Consider the following 22,762-nt stretch of genomic DNA (forward strand, 5'->3'; position numbering starts at 1 on the left):
TTATAAAGAAGCGTATGCCGTGGAATTTCAATGTAGAGTGACTTTTTCTTTGATTGAAAATTAAAATACTGTTCATTTAGTTTCGAATTTCATATTGAAATATCAAAGTGTGGAAAGTATTTTGAAACTATATTTTTGATACAAAAGAGAAAACATTAATTATCTTGTTCATAGACATAGGTTTTCTTCTTACCTGCACTGTAGGCATCTTTCCCCGATAGTCGAGTAAGATGGTAAATTCAATTAACACATTTACTGATATGTGTATTTTACCTGAACTTGGTTTGATACATGTATGTAACAAAATTGACTTAATCTAAAGCTCATGGACACTTTCTCACTGGTTTATCACTACTTAGGAACACAGTCATTGCACACATTTTATTGCTGTTTTTAAGACTCGTAATCTCGTAGATTTTTTGTCATCATTCGTTTTTATTAAGGGTACGGTAAGAAATTCTGTATGCTTGCGATGCTCTAAAAGAGTTCATACCGTTGCTTACGTGATTACACAAGCTGGCGCATAGCACGATCGAGAGTAGGTCTCTGTGAGTCATGACAATTTCTGCCGCTAGGTTCGCCTCTCTGCCCTATGAAATGATGAATAGTACCATTACAAAGCATTGTGCATCGTGAAAATAGTTCGATTAATTGTGCATTACTCATTGAGTACGAATATTACAAATATGCCAAGCATATTACAGTGTTATTTGAAGTTTGTTCAGCTAAGTTATATTCGAAAATTGTCTGTGTTTTGCTATGTGAAGAACTCTGTACCAACAGGTCGTATATTTATAGGTTAAGGTAAATGTCAAAGTTCTCTCATATAACAAGCAATGCTATGTTAAAAGTGGCGAATTGCATTTTCCGACTCTCGAATGATGTGACCCGAAATATAAAATAATTTTATGCATTGTTTCACTTACCAAGCATTACTGATATAGGCCTAATGAAAATGTGAACGACGTGATGTAAACATTGAAGATAATGTTGTTACTGTTTTCCCTTTCTCTTTTAGAAAATACCGACAAAAGTAATGAATTATTTTCATGCTGTACTTATTAGGTAATTAATGTGTATTTGTCTGTATTTTAGACCTGTGTATTGTTACGTAATTATCAGTGAATTAGGTAAGAGAACTTAACAAGGTTAGTATGAGATTAGGTAATGCACCTCAAACTGGTAACTAATGGCTGCTGCGAAATAGGCTGAGGTGGTTATCGTGTGAATCAAATTATATCTAGAATATCTAGTTTCATTAAATACGGATACGTAAAGTTTTTTTTTTGTTTTTTTTTTGTTTGTTTTTTTTTTTTGTTTTCGCATTTGTTTGTAATTTTGTGAGGTTATGTCTAGCCTAATTTCTTTTTATTCTTGTATCATTACCAATACATTAATTTATTTTATATTCATTTCAGGTGTTACGGAGGTGTTACATCTATGGTGGCAACTCTACTTATGTTAGGATATGAAGTAACAGTATATATTCAACTTCATCATTTGCTAAAAATTAAAGAAAACTGTATGTCTTCGACTCATTCCATCGTCATTTTTTCTTACGTATGTGAACCACGTTCATTCTAAAAGTGCTACATTAAATGAACACTATAGACAACGTGATGGAACAATTTACAAGTTACTGTTAAAGTGCTCAACATTTTCAAGTGGTGCTATACCCATTGTTTCAAAATGTACATACATATTTTTACATTTCTATAAGAGGTGTCATAAATTATTTCAGCATATTTGTAAATTCTTCAAAATTAATTCTTCTAATTAAGACCATAAAGTAATGAAATAATATAGCCTAGGCCTATATGTGATTTTATACTACCGGTATTGATGTTGATCTTGGTAAATTAATCCAATTTCACAGTGTTGTCTTTTGTATTGTGGTTCATAACAATTATAACAGTACGTATGTGGAAATGTTTTTAAAATAATAAATCCTAGCTCATGATTTTAAGTGGTCGTTTCAATGGGAGGTTATATTGGAAAGATGATCACAAATGGATAATTTACTGCAAGATACAAGAACTGAATATAAGTGAGTGTTCCGTTGAAAGTGAAAGTGAAAATTTCGTTTTACAAGAGCTAAGTAGGCGTAATATTTATTTTATAAATTATTTGAAAGCTACAGAATATGAAGAATAGACCTGTAACCATAGAAATCAACTGCGAATGGTGAGTGGCCAGGTTTCATTAATAATTGAAAGCAAGTAAAAATTATTTTCTTCTTATCATCCTGTTTTCAATATTTAAATTTAAGCACCTTTCTCTTCCTTGTTATTTCGTGAGAGATTACTTCATACTATCACGTAAGTTAAATTTTTTCTGTACAGATAATAAAAATTACATACATAAGTAGGCTACTTGAATACTGACGATACAAACTTCATATACATACCTCATCAGGTATATTCAAGAAGACATCTAATGTACTGTAACCAGCACATGATTAAAATACTGATCAGATGTCCAAAAGTTTGGCACATAGTTAATGAAAATCTTGATCAGGAAATCATTCATAAAAAAGTTAAATGTACACGTTTAAAACTTTCCTATAACATAGTGCATCCTCATTGTTACTTTTAAATTTTAGGAATGTACGCTTATAACTGTATCACAATCTGAAATAATCATAATATTTATAACACGAGGGTCCTTGTAGATAGTCAGTTCCAGTGTTCTATATGTAATTAAGAAATGGCCCAGTTTATTGCACTTTCAGCACTTTTCTATTTAGGGGCTTCTGATTAAGTTTCCTAATCACTTCGTATTTACTGGAAATATCTTTGGCAATATTGTCCAGTAGTGGCTTCACAAGTTTTCCCAAAAGAAAGAGGGACATTTCCTCATCTTTACATGTGTCGCACTTCAGTTCTTGCGAAAATCTTGGCTTCAGAAAAGAATACTACAGCGTTTACTATTACTATGCTCAATAGATTAATCAATAGGCCTATAGAAATGTTTTCACCACTGCAAGAAAAAATCGCGTAATAATTATACTTCTCAATTATTGTGACGTTCGTATTTTTTTAAAGAGAGGGAAAAGTTACGCCTTCTTGCAAATGCTTAATTATGAATTCAAGGAAATTAAAGATAATGCAGTACCTTAATTAGTTGCAATGTCTTATTTAATAACAATATTAATAATATTAGGTGAAAAGGGTAGGCTATAGTGCGTATATGTAAGATGTTAAGTTAATTTATTTCCGGAAATGTTTGGTGTATCAACTGAAGTACAAAGCAGACAGTCCCTCAGTTTATATGTAATATGTTTTAATATCAAGAATGACAGCCTTTTATTGTAATATAATTGAGGAGTAGAAGTTTGCAAATTACGTCTATTGTCCATAAAATATTTTACGAAGCATTTAATAAGCAATGGTGAGTCCTTTAAATGTCCCAAATGTCAATGTCTTTTAAGTGTTCTGCTATGAATATATAGGGCAGAACAGCGCTCCGAGCGGCGGAATTGGCATTACGAGGGAACCACTTCAGACTCGTTTTTCAAGCTCTATGCGCCAGCTTGTGTAATCTCGTAAGCAACGGTTCATACCCTCTGTTATAACATGTTGCATTGCAAATTGAAGACTGTCCCCAATCCACTGACTTATATCAGAGGATCTTAGTAATGTTTACACATTCCCTGCAATAAAACAAAAAATAAAACTCTTGCAACAAGTTGCCATCTTATTCCGAATTAAAAGTGATCATCTTCCCCAAGTATCAGGGTCAGATGCCTAGTGCTGTGACGCAACCTATGATGGCGGAATAAGGTCGTTGGTTGTTAACAATACAAACTTTAGTACCTTTACTACAATATCCATTACAAAGGTTTGACAGTTATTACAAATTCAAGGATGTATTAAAATTTTAACATACCTTTGCAATTATTTTAGGCCTATAGCAGAAAAATGAGCTGTTTTCTTGCTTTTGTTCTTCTCACAAGAAAACGTGGCGAAATGAGTCAGCATACACTCTACAGACATTCAGCTGTCTCAGTGATCATGAAGACATGCGCGTGGCGTTCTCTCTTGGAAGAATGTGAAACTACAAAGAAATAAGCATCTTCCCCCGATAGTCATCTCCCTCCGATTCACTCTATATCCAAATCAATGAAAGGCGCCACTTTCGATTTTCGTACTATCTACCGGTGTGATTTCAGTGTGTCTCATGGTGGTAAAGGCGATATTAATATGCACTTCAAAACTTAAAACATGAAGACAATGTTCGCTGTGAAGGACGGAATCTTAAAATCGACAATAGTTTCTTCTCATACGAAAATACAGTGTCGCAACTGTTTCTTCTCTTCATTCATAGTGGAACACAATCTGCCAATTGACTGTGCAGATTATGCTGACCCACTATTTAGGAAAATGTTTTCGAAATCCGATATAAAAAAAACAATATGTGTGTGCCAGGACAAAGAAAACTGCCATCATTGGTAATGCAGAATATGAAAGAACTTTCAGCCAAGTGAAGAAGACAAGAACTCAATTTAGAGCTTTAGTGTCCAGCAATATCGTGGAAAAACTTTTAATTTTGAAGTCTCGACAGCACGGTCAGTGCTTTGAACAAACTTTTGATGATAATTTTTAAGAAAGGCAAAATCTGCTACCATAGCATCGCTGAAGACAAGCAACGAGGCGTTGTATATTCTTGAAATCAAAATCTCCCGATTTTCCATTTGTATAGATTGGTAGGTATGGATGATACAGAAGTGAGTTAATATCTATAACGTTTGGTAAAGTAATATTCCATTTACAACATTACAAATATATATATATTTTTTTTAATTGCCTAAGTAATTCATTTATTTATTTATTATTATTTCGTACTTTTGAAAAATTCTTTATTTTTAACAATCAGCGTATTCCGAATCTAAGCGCTGAGCAATCTGATGGCATCACGGTGTTCCGAATTTCAACGATGACGTGACTGATGCTCCACCGGTGTCGCACCGGTTCCATCAGCTTGCAGAGGTGGTGACAGAATCCAACAGCCGTCATCAGTGAATCTGATTGGTTGCTGTATAGGGCGGGAATTAGCAGACGAATGACATCGTGCACTGTAGTCATGACGGTGTGTTCTGCTTTGGTTCTGCTGTATTGTTTATAATGAGCACAACGTAAAAACAATATGTTAATGGCTTATGAGCGAATATGTCAACGGACCAGTTATTACTACTGGTTCAAGAAATAAATTATGCTCTCTTTTCTTTGAACGAGAAGACAGTATGGAAATTTCGCAAAATCTTGCTAGCATAGCACAGACAACAACTTGTACAGCCGCCATGATAGCCATCGAACCTTCCAGAAGTTTTGTTCCTATTTCGCTGCAGCGTGACGTCATTGTTTTCCACCGGTCTAGTAAGATTCGGAATACGCTGGATGCTTGAACAAGTATTATCTTTTTTATCTCCATTATATTTTAATTTGCGAAATATTGCACCCATAGGCCTAATGAGACGTAATAAAGAAGGACTTAACATGTTCCATTTCATTAAATTATCTACTGGGCTAGCATCTGAAAGAATGGCATGTTAAAAAGTTAATGAATCTGGTACAGTTGATGGCAGGATAAGTAACAAAACCCATAACAAAACATCCTTTATAGAGTTGAAATCCAACCCTCGTAATATAAGGAATGTTCTTTGTTATGAAAGGATGCGTTCAGATATAAATTACAATGGCCACATTATGCACGGTGTTGTTTCGTATCCAATTATAGCAATAACTCTCTCGTCCGTTCTTAATTATGAAGCGAAGCCTCGCGTTGTCCACGCAACAAAAACTGCAGCACCACAGCTTGCTCTCGTTCCAGCAACAGCGGATACAATGCAGACTTTATTAAGGTAAGAAGATAGTGCCTATCTCGGCAATATTCATTTCATGAAGATTGGATGGATAGTTTTTGGAGAAAATGCACCGGAAGAATTTTTTTTCGGTTTCATGTTTTTTATACTAAAAATATTCCTATAACTCAATACTTGTTAACACTCTTCAGTTTGTAGTACGAATTACTATAAATAAAGATTTTAAAAACATTCTCTAAAAATCAGATGTCTGTAACAGTTTTTTAGTAACGTGCACCCAAACTTCATGAAACTAATTTTCGAGATCGGCAGTACCTTCATTACGTTAAGCTGACTTTATCAGAAAGAAGGAAATAATAAAACATTTGAAAACCGAACGGCTTTAGGCTTTATCTTATCTTGCAAAATGCAAGGCTCCAAGCTAGTTCTGTGTTCGGAGTTAATTAGTATTTCCTATATTGGAATATTGTCCTCGGTATACGAAATACCTGATATACTTTTAACAATAAGTAGAAATCACGATAACAGTTCGAATCCCAGGGAGAGACACAATTGTTAGTTTTGAATGTGATATCCCTTATCTTCATTGGTTTGTTCCTTGGCTTCAGTTTCTGAGCACTTGACAAAGTGTCAGTGACTTTTCTTAAATGGTCTCGACATTATTGGTAAAATCTACAATTTCCAACCGATTGTGCTAATACTTTCAGAAAGTGTTTAATACACGTGTCTACATCGTCATCTATCATTGGTTTCGATTCTCGACCCAAAGAAAAAGTTTGTAAAAATGTAGTTTTTGCGGGATTTTGAGGCATATAAACATGAATAAAAATTACAAATACCATCGGATTCTTGCAATTTAAAAAAAATATTAAATTTGTGTGTCTGCACACATCTGTCAAAAGTTTCATGGTCACATACAGAGTTTCAGTTTCTGGTCCCCACACGTAGATGAGATCGTGCCAGAACTGTGATATATTGATTCCTTCGAAATAATTATCTATTGATAATAAACTAAATCTAACTTGCACATTCAAAATTCGAACAAAAATGTGATTTACGAAGCAGTAATGCATGAATGAATCTAAATGTTTAACTCCTCTCGCCGCGTTTTCAATTGTCTATGGAATTTGACTATGAAGAAAGAAAGCAGTAGTAGTTACGCCGACAAAATGGGGGACTTCAATACCACAATAGAATAGCTGCGGAACATGATTCACAGATTCGTTTTGATTTTGATGATTTTGACACAGTATTACAGTATTTGAAAATAACATAGCAAAATATAAAATTTTCTATGCGCTCAGCCCACTTTATCAAGTGATGGTCGGTCTTCCAAGTAATTAGTCATTCAGAAAAAACTGCTGTAAAACATACTGTAACATAAGGCACTTTTTTAGTATGAGAGATACTTTTTAATACAATTTTATTATATTATACTGTGGGACAGTTGATGACGGATTATCTATGAAAAAAAGTATTATTAACTCGTATTTCGTTAAACTCTCAAAATTTATTTTCTGCAGCAATCATTCTCTACTAAATCGGCGGAGCAGGGTATTGCCTAGCATGTGTGCGTGACTTCATAGAAAATAAGAAGTATTAAGAACTAATGTAATCATAGCGCCTTTAGTATTGTGTAACAATAACGATAAAAGTTCTTAAAAGGAAGAAGCGGCAATATCAGGAAGGAATAGAATAAGAAATAGGTAAGACATTTCAGAATCTGATATGCCTTGACGGGAAGCGTTACACAGTACTATCTCCGAGACAACGGTTTTTGCAGGTGTGAACAATTTCATCCGTTGCGCTGCAGGCAACTCGGGAGAGGTCTAGTGTTAATGTTTCATATGTTTGCATGTTCTAGAGATCCAGATCTTATTGTACTAGACTCGCCTTATTTTGACAGACGCTTGTACAATTTTCTTTCTTTGTAAATATATTTGCATATTATTAAATTTTAATGATATAATTTAATAAATCATTTACGTGCTGCTTTACTAATTTAATTCTTATTTACTTATTTGTTCACTGAATCACTCTCTTATTATTAATTTCTTTCATTATTTTTCTTTAATTTGGTTTTATTTACTGTCACTTTAACTGCAAGGTCATCGCGCGGCCGTCGACGCTGTTGCTACCAGAGTCCGTGGATATACCAGAGTAGCGCAATCACCGAGTCGGCCGCCATTGTTATTCCTTTTCAACACGCGTGGGATAGGAATATTTAAAGTAAAACTTAGATATTTTTAATTTGAAGGGCAAAAACTTCTAAAGGATCTTCTTACATATTAGAACATTTTGTCAGTCAACATACTAATGTATAAATACCTTATTTAATAATTATTACAGCATAAATATACATTTAAGTGTTCAATACACTCCTTCATAAACGTCACAGTTATAGGTATTACAGCAGCATGAACTTAATAAATTACAAGTAACAAATGAAAACAACAATGTTGCAAATAAAAAAAAAACAATAAATCTAAACATTTCCAACTGCATTCCTCGTGCAAACTCTCCGACTACCGCATATAAGGGGACACTATACTGAAATTTCTCGAAGTTCATTAGTTTTAAGAGTTCACAACAGTGAAACAATAACTACCATACTTACGAAGCTAGATTCACCAAATTTTGATCACTGGTATGTCTGCTTAATAGTGACAAGTGTACAAAATTGCATCCGCCTATGATACGTTGTTTGCATTTTATTAATTATTTTATTAAAATATTGAACCGCTTTAGGCCTATATAAAAAGTCGCTTGCACTACAATTGACATTATTCTTAAGTGATTTCCACTTATATGGCTCTTTACATACATGGAATCAAAGCTTACTATAAGGTTTTGCTGTAAAATTAATAAGTACATTACTAGAATTTTTATTATAAAAATAAAAAAATTAATAGTCATAAACATTCCTAGTAATTTACCCATTTGCTGTACAGAAAATTCCAATAGTAATGTTTGTTACAATGTATATAAAGAATCTTATAAGTGAATATCAATGAAAAGGGACTTTTTGCATTAAGCAATACACTATATGATTAAGTTATTAATAAAATGCAAACCACTTATCATAGAGAGAGACGAAATTTTGTACATGTGTTATCAACCAGATATACCAGTGATAAACATTTTGTGAGTTTAGCTTTAAAAATATGGAAGTTAGTAGGCCTAATTTCAGTATAATGTCCCCAAGAATACACTGATGTGAGATTTTGTCATTTTTGGTAAAAAAAATCGTTTCATTGATTTTATCTTTAAAAATTCATTTATGATCTAAAGATGCCCTCTGCCAATTTTCATAACCATACGACCGGTCTATCAGCTGTTTAGGGTTACATAATTTTTTTAGTCATCTTTATTTACTAGTGTAGGTTAGGTGTGCACAGCGTGGTAGTGTATGTAAGGATAAGTTCTGTATATAATATGCTAGTTCTATATGTTTCAAAATGCCTAGAAAGTAAAAAAGACAGAGACCTAATTCATTATTATTATCCCAAACTTTTTAAGTCAATTTTCTCCACTTTAATTTTCTGTAAATTTTGCATTGCTAAAAATGCTCCTCTTTCTACAGATTCTGTACTACATGCATGATTTTTTGTAGAGGTTTTTGAATAATATTTTCTTAACAAAACTTACTATCAGTATTATACCTAATAATCATTTTGTTGCTGTTGTTGTTGTTTAGTCAACTGTCCGAAGACAGGTTTGAACCTCATAAGTACCACCAATAAGGCATCACTCATGAGACAACTAGGCCAGGAGATAATGGGATAGGGTGGCAAGCTTCTTTCCCCCTCCAATGAATACTTCGCCGATTAGCTACATATTCCACTAATCAGACTTCAGATGCTTACAAACAATAAAATTATCCTTCCTCAGACACATTTCGTCAAGTGAGATGTACTGCCTGATTATTTATATATATATATATATATATATATATATATATATATATATATATACATATGTCAGAAGAGGTATTTTTTAATATTAATTTTTTTAAGCTCGAGTTGAATTTTTTGTTTTTACACTTTTAGTGCATTAAATATTTTAAATTATTTTTTTATTAAAATAAAGAGGAACATTGTATATTAAGTTTCGTTTCTGAAGGTCTGACACGTATGTAGACAAAAATTCTGGCCAAAATAGTAGCAATTTTTGAAAACCTAAATTTACACAATTTTAAATTACAAATTAAAAGTACAAAGTTTCATAGATCTACCTAAAATAGTTTAGAAAATTGAAATTTCACATCAGTCTAACCTTAATAGGGTTTCTAGTTTCTACGGTCTTTGTATTTTCCAACCGAGCCAAACAATACAATCTTGTCTCAAGAATGAATTCAGAACTTCACAAATATATTATGTCATTCTTGCAAATAGCAAATAGGATTAAATTCAGAAATGCTTGATTTGAAAGGGAGAAGATGGTAAAAATTTGACACTGATCCTAATTGTTACGTGATTTTCATTTGTTTTATGTAGAAAATATATCATTGCTGAAACAAGTTAAATTCTAGATTAGTTTTATAAAAATATTTTGGGGCCCAAATTTTGAAAAAATAAATATCAAAATACAGCATACACAATGTATGCTCGCTTAGGTAGCGGATCATTCCTTTTTATATTTATAGTCACTTCTTTCCTTTTTCCTTATTTCTTTCACCTTGTCACAGAGAAAACAAATGTGCGCTTTTTTCAGTTCTGTGAACAGTTCTGAACACAGCAGCACTGCATTTTTTCGCATTTAAATTACATTCTTTCCCTATACAACTGTATACTGCATAGCGCGCTGGACTAACAATGGCGGATTTGTCGGCATTTGCCGGCTCAAACGATTGCGGTACTCTGGATATCCACGGACTCTGGTTGCTACATTGGACTGCTGCTATCTATGACAAGTCTCAAGTACTATGCCATGTAGTGGATATATCTGCAGACATATTCACCAACTATAATTAGAATGATGTGATATGATAAGATATGATATATTATATGGTATGATATATATGATATGATATATGATATATGATATGATATGATATGATATGATATGATATGATATGATATGATATGATATGATATTTATTTATTTGTCAGCCAACTTTATACAATTCACAGTTATGATCGACCATCACATTTCTGCTTTCCGATCCAACATCCCTTTAAAAAAATATCACTCTTTTCTATTAATATATTCATTTGCCAAGTATTTCTTGCTTACTTCCTATTCTTTTCTTTTCACTGAATTGCTATATATATATTTCCTTATCTATCCTCTTCTATTCTCTCTCATACCTAGATTGTCTCCCTCCATTTCTCGCTTTTGTATTAAATATTGCGTATTCCTTTTCTTAACAATCCACATTATTTATTCATTTTCTTTTCTATTCTCAAATCTACCTACTCTTAATCATTCTTTTCCAGCTATTTTCTCCTGAATTAATTATTTACATTTCCCTTTCTCTATTTTTATTTACGTGGAACGAGTTAAAAAAATAGCAAATTTAACTCGTCTACAAACTAAATAATGATGAGTTGGGGATATTAAAGAAGTGATTTGTTGTAACTTTCGAAAGAAAATCATAAATTGTGAAGCGATATTACCATATTATTCCATTGATATTGAAAAACAAAGTGAAAGTAGCGTTAATGGATAAACGTCGTGGAATGCAAAGACGAGAACAGAGATTCATCATCATCATCATCATCATCATCATCATCATCATCATCATCATCACCACTACCACCACCATCATATTCTTCTTCTTCTTCTTCTTCTTCTTCTTCTTCTTCTTCTTCTTCTTCTTCTTCTTCTTCTTCTTCTTCAAGACAACGCTCCTCCTCACTTCGTCCATATAACCATAAAACATATTGGACAAGTAGATTGGGAAATTCTTCCACATCTTTCTTGCATCCGGATTTTTTGCCATGAGGCTTTTACTGTACGGGCACAAGTTTCGTCTCATAAAAGACTCCGTCAGAAAAATAAACTTCAATGTCAGGACAGAACAAAAATACAAGACTGGCTACATGACGACAAAAGTTCTTTTCTCTGCATGGAGTGGAAAGCTTGAGGAGCGATGGGAGAAATCTATACGTATTTGTAAGGATATAATATGTTGAAAAGTGACACAAGCTAAATAGGTATTTGCTAAAATATCCTGATTTGCCTTTTTATTTATTCAGTGACCTGATATTACTCATTCCCATTATTTTCCATTATTTATTTTCTTGGATTATATTTTTTTTCTTTATATATTTTATTAATTTATTTACTTAGAAATCACTTCTATGTTTGATTTAAATATTGTATTTAGTTAAGAAGCTATTTACATTTTTATTGCATATATTAATTTGTTTACATATATATTTGTTTCTTTGTTAGCTTAATTTTTTTTATTTCCCTATTTTGTTATTTAGAATAAGGCATTTGAGTATCCCATGGTGTCCTGGAACTTGACATTTTCTTAATATTCATCGTTTAAAAGCGTGCTGCTTGTATACCACTGCCTAAACGGTACATTGTCCTGCCAAATCATGGCTACTAATTCCGCAATGAATTTTATTCCACAGAACTACTTATTTTTGGGACGAAGTTACTGGATTTTTCTTCTCTCTGTGCTAATAAAATATAATTAGTCTTATAATCCAGAATTAATTACTTACAGTTCTGTTTTACATACATTTATATTGTAATGCATGTTTTTAATTGGTTACTTTACGACACTTTTTCAACTGCGTTTGAATGAAATGAAGGTGATAATGCTAGTGAAATAAGTCAAGAAGCGAAGCCGAAAGTTACCTAGCATATAATGCATGTTCATATTATCGAGTATATAATTTGACTCTAACATTAAAGGTCTTTTATGAACTGTAGAGAAGTATTATGTTTACTCAGAGGAGGAGAAACTATATAGGGGTCCACACCTGTGGAGTAACGGTCAGCGCGTCTGGCCGCGAAACCAGCTGGCCCGGGTTCGAATCCCAGTTGGGACAAGTTACCTGGTTGAGGTTTTTTCCGGGGTTTTCCCTCAACCTAATACGAATAAATGCTGGGTAACTTTCGGTGCTGGACCCCGAACTCATTTCACCGGCATTATCACCTTCATATCATTCAGACGCTAAATAACCTAGACGTTGATACAGCGTAGTAAAATAACCCAATAAAATAAGAAAAAAATTCTTCCATATGACAGGGTGTCGTTTCTCAATGGAAAATTTAAAAATGATATTCGCTGTATAATATAAAAATCACACATTAATTATAAGGCTGAAGTTCGTTAATATTTAATGTGTAATCTTGTAACATTTGCGATGTCGACAGAGTATAGGCCTCTGTATCTCTGATTTTTTTAAGGCATCAGTCAGTTGATGTAAATTTTGGGAAACCAACAAAAAACTATATTAAGAGGTTAAAAAAATTATTGTATTTTTTCTGAATGTCAATAATGTACCTATGTGGTATTTTCAGAAGAGTTTTTAATGATTTATTTTTTAAGAATTTACTTAATTTTCACACGATGGAAATTAGATATATTTGATATTTATTATGTTATAGTTCACAAAGTACATACAAGTAATCATTTAAACCCTTACATTACACACTTCGTAATTTTATACATAGATATACTATTATTTAAATACAATTTCTACAATTTAAATATTTAATATACAAAAAAGTTTTGTTTTATCTTGCACTTGCGTTTAGTTTTGTGCAAAACTCAACTCATTTTAGTATGTTGTTGCAATCAGTATTTGTTCACCTTACATCTATAACACAAAAAACAAGCGTTAAACATGTATGTTTAATAATCATTATTCTTATTTTTTTCTTATTTATTTATTTTTTTCATTCAATTCTAGCTATATCATTTATTCTTTCCATTCTAATTTTTTAGTCAAAAAAAGATATAAACCTAATTGCTTTTGTAACTTTGTGTTATTATTATTATTATTATTATTATTATTATTATTATTATTATTATTAAAATTATTATTATTCATAGGTTTTCTTATAGCTATTTCTTTATTTATTTGTAGGAACTTTTCTTTTATAAATTTCATCCGTATATCTTTTTTATTTTGACATTCAAGAACAATATGAATGTCATCTTCTCTCCGTCTACATAATGAGCACGTGCCTTGAGGTATATTACCTCTATTACTTCTTAATTTCCAAATTTCTAGTCTGAACCACGCCAGTCCAAAGCTTTCTTTCATATTCATATTATCTATATATGTACTCCTTCCCCATATTTTTTATATTCATTAAAAATATTAGGGATCGCATTTCATTGTTACTAGTCTACTAAAATAATTTTGTCTAGTTATATTTTACATGGAAATTAGAGACATATCCTTAAAAGAAATGAATTCAATTATTTAGTTCGAAATGAAACGTATATTATATACGTAGACCAATATATATTTCTTTAAACTATGTAATACATTCATTTGTTCTCAAATAATTTTGTAATAAGTTGCGTGTAATGTTCGACAACTGAACTGTACTTCTGCTTTGTCAATGCAGTGGCTCGGTTCCACTTCACTAAACCTTGTGCTATACTCGTATGTACTACGTTCCAACATTACCTTATAGTGCTCAAAATCCCTTGCCCTGATTATTATATTTATTTATACCGAGCACTTCAAGAAAACAAATTCTATAAGAAACTCTGGAAGAGCCACGGTCCGCATGAATTTATGTAAGTTGGCGGCTGTGGCTGCAGTATGCATGTTGCATGAACTCTGAGGCTCGTTTATAAATGATACATGAAAGACAAACCCACAACTTAATACGAGCACTGCCAGATATATGAGCCCGCCTTATATTGATTAAACTCGAAATTTCAAGCGCAATCTGGAATTGTATATTTCTGTCTCTGTTCTTCATGTGTCGTAAAATAAAATGACCAAATAAACCGCAAGGCTCGCTGTTCAAGATGAAATAAGATTCTTACAAGATATTTCTTCTTATGTACTCCGTGGACAGGCAATCCTGCCCGTTGTGAAGCCGCTTTTTAGCAGTAGCGGCTCGTCGTAAAGAAAATAGGTGAAGTGTTGTTCACATACACAAATGCATGAACAGTTTTGCTGATATAACGATTAGGTCTGCTACTAAACTACGTACAATTTTACTAGTTGTGGAACAATTGCAAACAGGAAAATTAATTTATTTCAGGACTAACCTGATTTCTTGCATACAAATTCAACCTTCCTATCTTTTAAAGCAGGAAACCTGTCGATGATGTCTTCATAAAATGTCTCAGTTTAACTGAGGGTGGACAGTATATCTCTATGCAAAGTTATGGAGCTAATAATGAAAGTCTCTCCTGTGACGTAGCATTCCGAGTGAAATTTTTAATTTTTTCAAACAGAAAAGCTTCTTTCATCGGAATAATTTTTTTTAAGTTATTTTATACAACTTCTCTATTTTTAGCACTTTTTAAAACAAAGAACATGTGGAACTGTAGGACGTCCAGAATTTAAAACATATTTTTCATCCTCATATAACGTACAAACAGAATCTACAAAACGGCATTTCTAATATATTACAAACCGTGCCATTTTCGGGATACATATTTCGCACTCATTCATCAATATTTTCTATGTACCGGTACTGGTACCTAAGTATTTGCATAATAGCACTATAGTGATTAAACATACAATATACACTACGATGTAGGATTAATACACTATATACACTTATCATTAATATACTCTAAATACATTAAATAATAAATTAATAAGTACTAAACTGCATGTGTACATTTACGCGCGCGTTAAACTTTGAAGTACAAGAGCTAGAACAAAACTGGAAAACTCATAAGAAGAAATAATACACGCTGCGGAAAACAACTTTTAAACTTTACGAATGTATGTGGCGTGCATTCCTGAGAAAATAACATATAGCCAGCTACTTTACCACTGCAGGGGTGGCTGCTTAGACACAAGGAATGAGGATTCTTTTCTCGAGACAGGTAGTACATACTGTAAAATTTCACAGCCCTTCAACAATAGCCCGAGGTCTTGGAGACAAGCTTCAACCCTTCTCTATTATTAGTAATGTTAGATACGTTATGAAGCCTACAGATATAAGTTTTATGATGTAGTATTTTTTTAAGTGAAAACTACGTCATAAAACTGATATCTACAGTAAAGGCTTCATAATGTATATATAATTTTAATATTATGTTCTAAAAGTCATAATGTAATAATGTAATATGTATTTTAACTCAGCACTACAAAATCTATAATCAGATTAAATAGCCAATATAGTATTAAATAGTAGGCCTAGTAATAATAATAATAATAATAATAATAATAATAATAATAATAATAATAATAATAATAATAATGTGATCTGAAGATGCTTTATGTAAAAGCGAAAATGTTAGTGCAATAAAATTATAGATATATCTATAGTAAGGTGTAAAACTAATGTATTCACCTAATGTCATAAGTATAGACTGAAATATTGTAGGCTAAATAAATTTGTAGTACAAAACTTATCGAGATAGAAAAATGACATTGAAAATCTTCATTCATGCAATCATCATTATTATTGTTATCATTATTATTGTTATTATTATTATTAATATTATTATTATTATTATTATTATTATTATTATTAAATGGTTACTTAATAACGCTGTATCAACTGCATAGTGTCGAGAGTCGATGGAATTGACATGTTTTCTACATTTTTAGCAAATACAATATTATTTTCTGGTTACTTATAAGTAGACTTCTTGGAATTGCCACGAGAATCGTAAGGTTTACTACGCACGCGGTATAGATTGTATGAGAAGGAGACGTGCGACGGGCGGAGTATGCCTCTGATGTAAACACTGAGCAGTATACTGCGGTTACAATAAAACTTGTATTCTGCATTCAAGAAATATAATGAATGATCATTGAAATAGGAAATGTCTAAACATGTAAATATACAATTATTTTGTAGTGAGATATATTAACTCTTAAAATTTAATGTAATATACTCACATCATCCTTGAATATGTGCAGTGAAGAGTTACGTACATTTTGAGCGACTGCCAAAGTGAACCTCTTCCGATGGTCACTCAAACAGTTTTTATATTGGGAAAATGTACGTTCAACATCACACGATATAATAGGAGCATATTTGAAGAACGGAAAGTCACTACTTTTTAGTACACCAATTTCAGACGTCTTGTCGTGTCCTGATAGTACATCATTTATAATACGAAGTTGTAAATAAGCAGAATTGTTAGCAATAATGTTTCTCAACTTACATTTCACTTTTTCTGAAATTAGTTAATTGTTATTTTGGATAACGGTTTGTAATACTTTATGCACTATATTAAGGGCTTCTGAGAGTTGTAGTTTAGACGATTCTAATAGGATGATGCTTTTGGACACGATTTTAAAATTAGAATCAATGAACAGAATATTTTCCAATAGCTGTTCAGAAGGCAATGATTTTACAGCTGCATGAGCGGAACTGTCTGCGCTATCCAATGCATCAATTACTTCCATTATTTTGCCGTAATATTCTGCATAATAATTAATAGCATCCAACCACGTTTTCCAACGGGTCAAGACTGGCTGCGGGGGTAAGGGTATTCCAGGAGAAAATATTATTTAGAACAGCAACACTCTCATTGTGGCATGTTTGATTGAATTTTTGTCTGCACTGAACATATGTTAAGCTTTGACTGTTTCAACCACAGTAATGCAAAAACAAGTGCTTACATAGGTATACATTAGCTGTAGCTGCTCTATCTATTTGGACCGGTCACAACTCTTTAACATGAACTGCTTATACTACGAGACCGGGCGGTCGCTCACCTCTTCTATACTACCGTACATCGGCAACCTGATTGCATGCTGCGTATGGCAATTCAACGAAGTCTACTTATAAGTTATGTCTTATAATTCGTTAATTTTCTTACATTCCGAACAAAATTTGTAGGCCACTGTTACGGATAAGAAAACAGTTTATTTATTATATAGTAATTAGTACCTGATGTATAATTGACAGTGTTTTCTTTTAATAGTGAGGTTTTCTAACCTATATACAATATCTTTCAGTGTTTCTTTGATCTTATACTGAACTTAAGCTGAAACGCTTATTCCATTGAAATATTTCACTCTTAGGAGAAGTTATAGGTCTATAAAGCACAATAAGTTACTAATAACAAAATAATGTTAAACGTCACAAGTAGCTAATAGGTTTGTAATATTCAAATCCAATTTGTTGAAGTAGCCTTTGTGGAACACGATAAAGTAGACAATTTCTCCATATCTTCGAGAAACAGATACCTTAAAATTTCGCATTGTGTAAATTTTATTATTATAATCATAACCTCCTAGAACCAGCGCCAAAATAGAAGATAGATATACAGGGTGGGTGGGAAGTAACTCCCTATTGTAATATGGTTATAAATCTGTTAATATTTATTCTATTTGACTGGAACAAATTTTGCTTTGTAGTTTAAAATGGTAGGAGTCCTATGGATTAACTTAAAACTCCACATATGCTCCAGTATTTTCCACTAATGTTCGTAACCGGCGAGGGATACTTTCAATTGACTTGTGCAGGAATTCCTGTGGTATGTTATTGAGGACTTGGCGTAGACGATCTTCCAGTTCATCCAAAGTTCGTGATTTGGTGCGATAAACTTCTTCCTTCGCCCAACCCCACAAAAAGAAGTCGCACGGGGTGAGGTCGGGACTCCGTGCTGGCCACTCATGCGGACCACGGCGACCCAACCAACGTCCTGGGAAATGTCGGTCTAACCAGTCACGGACGTTGAGTGCAAAATGTGGTGGGGGCTCCATCTTGCATCCAAATTCGGTCATTGATATTATCCCAGGTGGAAACAATTGGCCAAACTTCATCTTCCAACATGGCTAGGTACCGTTCAGAGTTCATGGTGTCTCGAAGAATGAACGGACCCACAAGTTTGGATGTAATGCCACACCAAACTGTGACCTTAGGGCGGCTTTGAGACTTTTCGACTGTTGCCCCTGGACCATGCTGTGCCCAGTAGTGACAATTGTGATGGTTCACAAACCCTCCAATATGAAAAATTGCTTCGTTGCTCCAAATGATATTCTCAAACAACTGGGGCCAGTCTCCATACCAACCTAGCATAAGTTCACCATATTCCATTCGATGGTCACAATCTTCCAGCGATAGCTGTTGACAGTAATGTGGCTTCCACGGCCGGAAATTTAATTCTTTTTCAGCACAGTTCTGATTGTGTGTTGGGAGAGACCACTTTCACGACTGGCTTGTCATGTTGATTTTTGTGGACTTCTGGTGAACATTTCCTCAACCCTTCGCACATTTTCGTCTGACCTGGATGTTGAGGGACGGCCACTTCTACGAATATCCGCACAGATCCTGTGGTCATCAGTTTAGCATGACAGTTCTTGATTGTCTTTGGATCCAGTGTAGCGCGAGGCCCATGCTCTGCCCGCCACCATCTCTGCACCTGCACAACAGAACGCCAGACTTCATAGCGGGCGGCAACCTGATCTCTCTCCTGCACTGTGATGCGATCAGCCATTACAGATTACGTTCTACCACTGTAAAGAAAGCATGTATTAAGTTTCATAAAAAATATTAATATATACAAAAGTTATAAGCACATTACAATAAGGAGTTACTTCCCACCCACTCTTGATGATGATGGCCATCAATACGATTAATGAAACAGATGCTCATACCCATTCAATCAAGTTTGAAATATGTGTATGTGTTTCTAAGGACTACCCACTTCACTTTGTGTGATTCGGGTTCCGCATACTACGGATAGATGGGAGGACTTTGACCCATTTTCAAATTGCACCCCACTTCGGCGGGCCTCGTTATGCATAATGTATATCTGTGAAGAGTTATGTCGTATACTAGGATGAGTGTATGTTAAGTGTTCGTGTACTCGTAAGTGTAGTGTAGGGAATGGGTGAGGATGATGCTGAAGGTGAGGAAGACAAAAGGGAAAATCCGGTGCCGACACGTAGCCTACTCCTGTCGAATAGCACAAAGGGGGCCGCCAGTCTTAACGTCCCCATCCGACGGATAATTTTTTAAAATTTCATTGGGTTATTTTATGACGCTGTATGAACATCTAGATTATTTAGCGTCTGAATGATATGAAGGTGATAATGCCGGTGAAATGAGTCCGAACGTTACCCAGGATTTGCTCGTATTGGGTTGAGGGAAAACCCCGGAAAAAACCTCAACCAGGTAACTTTCCCCGACCGGGATTCGAACCCGGGCCACCTGGTTTCGCAGCCAGACGCGCTGACCGTTACTCCACAGGTGTGGAAAAGTCACTATGCACAGTGACATAGGCCTTCCCTTCATATGCACTGCGGAGAGATTTGGGATTTAACCCAGGCATAATGGTGCACAATTTAGTGATTAGAAGTTGTGCACCGCCATCTCTCCTAATCCCGAGGTAGAAATTTTACAAAATATAATAAAAACGTCGGAATGAAGTTTGAAATGAAGATAATAGAGCTAAATAAATTAGAGCAGAGTCAACAGTGCGGTGATGTGACTCTACTAATGGCCGAAAGAGAAATGAATTCAGACATTCCAAAAATCGCGACGTATGGAATTTAAAAAGAGCCAATGAATCTCCTTATAAGTTGTAACTTACGTAAAAAGTAATAAGAATAAATCCAAAGTGTTTATTTGGCAATAGACTCGCACTCAGATTCTTCCAATGCCACACACTTGTTCACGTAAATCAGAAATAACTTTTATTGCTAATAGAATTCGTAAAAAGTGTCTTTTCACTACTTTTAGATTTTGTGAGGTACACTTTAATTTACTGGAATGTAATTGTAGCGATATCGACGCCGTGCAAATACCGATGTGCACCGCAGTACGGTTTTCATTTGTTGAAGTAAAGCTTTCAATTCTGTGGCACAGTCGTGCTGAAGTTTGCACGCGAAGGTAAGGCAACAGCGCAAAAAGGGAGTAAGCGAGATTTACAATTAAAGAAACCCGACCAAATTTCAGTCAGTTCATGGTTTCTTGCCAAAGAATACAACGGTTCGATCCTGAACACATCATGTGCGTTTGTACTGTAGATGTGGTAAAGGACTGTGGTGCTGATCTTCTGCAAATATTCTGATTTCATTTTTTTACCTTTTTATAGTTGAAAAAGAATGCTGAAGATTTTTTATTACCAAGAGGTTAGTTAATGAGTTTGTCGAAATTTCTCCTAAAATTTCGAAAAAATTATTAGATCTTAGCAACAGATAGACGCAGAAACAAAATGGTTAGCCTACTCATATCTGTGAGATTGCGAATTTTAAAAGAAAATTTCATAAAAAATTAGTAATCTTCAGCCTTGGGTAGATAATGGTCAGATGCTTTGAGTTCTGAATCTTATTCCGTATGTCATGTGAACGGTTACGCTTTCACGAGGTTTAAAACTCAGCTACTCTCTGCAAGTACTTGCTGTTACTCGTATTTCTTAAAGCAAGAGTTCAATAACTTTTCACATCCTTAAAATTAATATTAGCAACGTTTTTATATTTGGGAGTGGAGATATTTTTGCGCATTTCGAGGGAAGTTTTAAATATAAGTTCAGAAGCAGTTCCTTGTAATACCCATATTCTTAGATTCGAACATATCGTAACCCTATCATATAACTAGAAATTTTACGCACATCTAGCTTTCACGTATAGCTCCCTGTGAAGCTTATTTGGATAATTTCAAGGGAAAAATTATTCAGGTAGTTGAAAGCTAGATCTGCGTAACACACGTCACTGTTCGTTAACAGAAAACTACAACTCAAGTCACACAGAGTTTGTGTGCATTCAATATTAGATGTTTGACGGTTTGTCAGCCCACTTTGAGGTATGTGAATATAAAGAGAAAAATTGAGTCTGTGTCTAGTAGAAATTTCAGTTTTCTTTTAGATTTCATATTCTGGTGGACAAACAAAAATGAGAATTTGATATGCGATTGAAACACAAACAAATCCTAATTTATTGCTTGGAAACTATACAGCTCTAGTAGCAATGATTGTGTGTGTATGTCCAATGCCTACCCACTTCACTTGCGTGATTCGTCTTCCGCATATTGCGGATAGACGGCAGAACTGTGACCCATTGTCTAGTTGTACGCCACTTCGGCGGGTCACACTGTACATGATGTGTATCTGCGGAGAATTATATCGTGTACTAGAGTGAGTGTATGTGTAAGTGTTCGTGTAAGTGTAGTGTAGGGAATGAGTGAGGATGATGAAGATGAGGAAGGGAGAAGGGTAAAACCGGTGCCGGCACGTAACCTACTCCTGTCGAATAGCACCAAGGGGGTCGCCAGGCTTAAAGTTCCTATCCGAAGGACGAACCACTGTCATCAGTGACATATGCCTTCTCTTCATATGCACTGCGGAGAGATTTGGGATTTAACCCAGGCATATTGGTGCACAATCTAGTGATTAGAAGTTGTGCACCGCCATATCTCCTAATACCTAAGTTTACATGAAAATTTCTGACCCCGCCGGGACTTGAACCCGGGCCGGGTAGTCTGGAAGCAGACACGCTACCACAGAGCTAATTCGGCGGACAGTAGCAATGATTGTGGTGATAGTGATATTGATAGTAAAATAGTAGTAGTAGTAGCAGTAGCAGCAGTAGTAGTAGTATAAATGTACTAACCGTTTCATCTCAGCTTACCGTTGAGAATGAGGTCGCCACTATCGATGTTTACATGAGAACTCTGGTGACTGCGTACCTTAAGAAGAGTTGCGGGTCGTAAGCATTATATTGTTCGTGTTGCATGTTACAGAGTGTATGGACCAAGGAATATTAAGGCTGCTTTAGACGAAGGCGATATTATTTGAAGCAAGAATGAAACTGATTTCATTAAGTCGAACAGGATTCTTTGAAGTCTTTGAAATCCTACAATAATATG

At 34.1% G+C, this 22,762-nt stretch overlaps 1 protein-coding gene and 1 long non-coding RNA gene across 4 annotated transcripts in view; both read left to right on the plus strand.

Moving 5' to 3' along the window:
- The window catches only part of LOC138697948 (A-type potassium channel modulatory protein KCNIP1), a 749,900-nt gene that overhangs the window by 515,943 nt on the left and 211,195 nt on the right, over nucleotides 1-22,762 (plus strand). The gene's annotated exons all lie outside the window — the stretch shown is intronic.
- LOC138697943 (uncharacterized) lies at nucleotides 496-1,805 on the plus strand. Its single transcript, XR_011331632.1, has 2 exons — nucleotides 496-804; nucleotides 1,419-1,805. It is a non-coding gene; the product is annotated as an uncharacterized lncRNA (long non-coding RNA).

Source organism: Periplaneta americana, chromosome 4 (assembly GCF_040183065.1).
Source record: "Periplaneta americana isolate PAMFEO1 chromosome 4, P.americana_PAMFEO1_priV1, whole genome shotgun sequence".
Taxonomy (NCBI): Eukaryota; Metazoa; Arthropoda; class Insecta; order Blattodea; family Blattidae; genus Periplaneta; species Periplaneta americana.